The 3643-nt window shown below is 44.9% G+C and overlaps 1 pseudogene; it reads right to left on the reverse strand.

Annotated features, from left to right (window-relative positions):
• Window positions 1–3029: 3029 nt before the first annotated feature.
• LOC118592630 lies at window positions 3030–3155 on the reverse strand (annotated as a pseudogene).
• Between the last annotated feature and the right edge of the window lie 488 nt (window positions 3156–3643).

Genomic DNA, 3643 nt, shown 5'->3' on the forward strand with positions numbered 1-3643 from the left:
GTCTTAGAAACCACTTCCTGCCTTTCTACAGTGTCCTGATGCTTATTGCATCGACTCTAATCTGTATAGGAGGTGATGAGAAAACGGTGTGGGTGCCAGGAGGAAAGACTCACTTGGCACCATCTCAACCAGCACAGAGAGCCATCATTGTCTCCATTTCACAGATGGGGAACATCATGGCATCCATAGGAAAGTGGGAGAGAGTGACAGGAAATGATGCACTTTGACTATTAAGTCCCGCCCTAACACTGTGTCTCCTCCTCTGGTATGGTAGCATATCATGGCTTTGAATTGTTATGTTGCTGTTAAATGAATATTTGAATTTTTGCCTATCCATGTGTGGTAGTCATTTTTACTTGTCACCCTGACACAACTTAGAGACCACCTGGGAAAAGTCTCAATGAGAACTCACCTACATTGAGCTGGTCTACGGGCATGTCTCTAGGGGATTGTCTTAATTACGTTAACTAAAGCGGGAAGACCCATCCCACTATGAGTGGCAGCATTTCCTAGGCAGGGGGTCCTGGGCTGTATAAAATGGAGCTAAGCACAAGCCTCAAGTAAGAAGCAGTAAGCCAGCATGTATGTATTTCTCTTTCTGCTTCACTAGGGATGTAACAATAGGGACGTAACCAGCTGTTTTAAGTGCTTGATGCCTTGACGTCTCTGCTGTGATTGACCGTAACCTGGAACTGTGAGCTAAAATAAACTCTGTCTCCCCCAGGTTGCTTTTGTCACAGCAGCAGGAATGGAACTAGACCACTAAGGTTGGTTCCCACTCACCGGCACTTGCAGGCAGCAGAAGCTTTAGAAGTTGGAGCCCAGTGGACGTCATCTGGGATTAGGAGGTTGTAGCACCCTGGTCTCTTCCTTCTGATCTTTCTTTTGCTTTGATCCACCACATGTCCCTGTCACAATAAGCTGCTCACCAAAGGCCTAAAAGCAATGGAGCCAGCCAACCCTGTCCTAAAATCTCCAAAACTGTGTAGGAATTCCTTATGAGTTCATTATGTCGGGTTTTATTTACAGTGGTGCAAAGTGCCTAGCACAAACACTGTACGTATGTTAGATGTCTATTAAATTGTGTCCCTGAAGGCCACAGACAGCACCATTTTGCAAAGGGCACTCACAGTGGGAAGGTGTGCCTGTCTTCATTAGTATGAAGCATGGCTGCTGGGGACTAAATGGCATGCACGTCTATGATCAATTATATTATGCACATTCAATATTATAGTTTCAGCAAAAGAAACCTGTACAAAAAAAAAGAATAATTAAAAGTACCAGACCGATGACTGACTGAATCAAATGGGCCCTCAAAGACAGGGGTGGGGAAGTGAACTGAGGTTTAACTCACCAATCCTTTTTAGAGTTAATCCACAGTAGGTTCCCAAATCTGATCATACCCCTCCCCCCCCCCTCCCCCTCTCCTTCCCCTCTCCCTCCCCCTCTCCTTCCCCCTCCCTCTGGTTTTTCTTTTGTCATTCTTCCCAGTCAGATCAAATACCCCAACCAGAAAGGGCCTGAATTTAAGTCTGTAGTGCACTCTGTCTTTGTTTACAACAGCAGGGTATATATTGCTCCTGAGTTTAAATTTGATTGTTTAAATAAACTGCATACATATGCAATGTTAAAAAACATGCACACTTATTTATTTATAAGTATCTGAGAACCTTTATTCTAAACTAACAGAAAAGCACGTGTAAATAAGGGTCTATTTTCTTCCAAGACAGTGAATGTTTTTATAGTATTATGGTGGTACTAAAAATAGCACTTTAAAAAAAAATTTTTTTTTTCAAGACAGGGTTTCTCTGTATAGCCTTGGCTGTCCTGGAACAGAGATCCTCCTGACTCTGCCTCCTGAGTGCAGGCATTAAAGGCATGTACCACCACCACCTGGTGCACTTTCATATATTACTTTTATATTGTTGAAAATCTTTAAAGAACACTGCTTTTAACTTTTTAAATATTTAGTCTGAGTGGAAGATTGACTCATAAATATGACTGGGGAGAGGCAGGTGTGGTGATGTTTTATTTGTGCTCTAACAAATAAAGCTTGCCTGAAAATCAGAAGGAGGAGCTAGCCACTGGGTTAACCATAGAGGTCTGGAGGTCTGTGTAGACATACAGGAAGTGCTAAGGTGGGGTGGAGAGAGGAGCTCACTCTCTTTAGGCAGAGGATTTCATAGGAGTAAGAACTAGTGGCCGGCTGCTCTGCCTCTCTGATCTTTCAGTTTTTACCCCAATATCTGGCTCTGGGTTTTTAATGAAAAAGACGGTTTACCGGTTCGTGTTACAGGCAGGATTAGTTATAGTGGAAGCCTTTAGAAGTGTAGGCCCACCACTGGAGGGGACCATGTTTAGGGATATATTTGATCCAGTTCCATTCAGGACGAGCATTTCTTGGTGTCTTGGTCACTGCTCTGCTGCTGTGAAGAGGCACCATGGCCAAGGCAAGGCTTGCAGAAGCCAGCATTTAACTGGGGCTGGCTTACAGTTTCAGTCCATTATCATCGTGCCGGGGAGCATGGCAGCCGGCATGGCAGCGTGGTGCTGGAGAAGCAGTAGAAAGCTACATCCTGATCCACAGGCTAAGAGAACGAAGAAGAAAAACACTGGGCGGGGTGTGAGCTTTTGAAAACCTCAAAGCAAAAAAATAAAAAAATTTAAAAAAAGAAGGAAAGAAAGAAAGAAAACCTCAAAGCCCACTCCCAGTGACATACTTCCTCCAAAAGGCCACACCTCCTAATTCTTTTAATGCTATCAAAAAGTTCTGTTCAATGGTGACTAACATTCAAATATCCAAGCCTACGGAGGTGGGCCACCCTTATTCAAACCACCACACTTGGCTAGTGTAATGAGCACCACACCAGGTGAAGCCCACTCCTTTGAAATGGGACTCTTCTGTCAGTTGGCCAGGGAACTTAAACTCAGCCACTGTGCCTTGGGCTTCCAAAGGCATCCATCCCACTTGTGTGTCTGGAGCCTAGACCTGAGAAAGTGTGAGGTCAGAGACAGGGGCAGCCACCAGAAACCGTCTGCAGGGTTCCTTAGGGAATTCATACAAGCAACAGGCTGCGTGCATTCCCAAGGGGGCTGCTGGCATCCAACACCAGGTCCCGCTGAGAAAGGAACCTGATGAGTTAACTGGTTTTAGAGGAATGCTGCTTTTTAATACTTGATTGATTTTCTGATTATGGATTACAGTTTCACAACACTAAAACAGATTCCCTTGTATTACACTCACAGTCTTCTCCACAAGTACTTCGCAGCTACAAACCTCTTTACAAACCTTCTCCAGGGTGTCGTGGAAATGGTCATTCCTTATACAGCCTTTCTTTTTTTTTTCTTTCATTTTTTTTTCATTTTTCTTTATTAAGAAAATTTCTACTCACTCCACATGCTATCCACAGACCCCATCTCCTCCCACTCCCCAGCCCTCTTTCCCAAGCCACCCTGTATCCCCACATCCCCCAAATCGAGGTCTCCCATGGGGAGTCAGCAGAGCCCAGCACACTGAGCCTCGGCAGGTCCAAGCCCTTCCCACTGCACCAAGGCTCTTGTGCAGCCTTTCAGACTGGTGGTTCGAAAGAAAAAGGCCTCCAAAGGGAGTGGCATTATGAGGAGGTGTGGCCTTGCTGGAGGA

This window comes from Onychomys torridus, chromosome 10, assembly GCF_903995425.1.
Source record: "Onychomys torridus chromosome 10, mOncTor1.1, whole genome shotgun sequence".
Taxonomy (NCBI): Eukaryota; Metazoa; Chordata; class Mammalia; order Rodentia; family Cricetidae; genus Onychomys; species Onychomys torridus.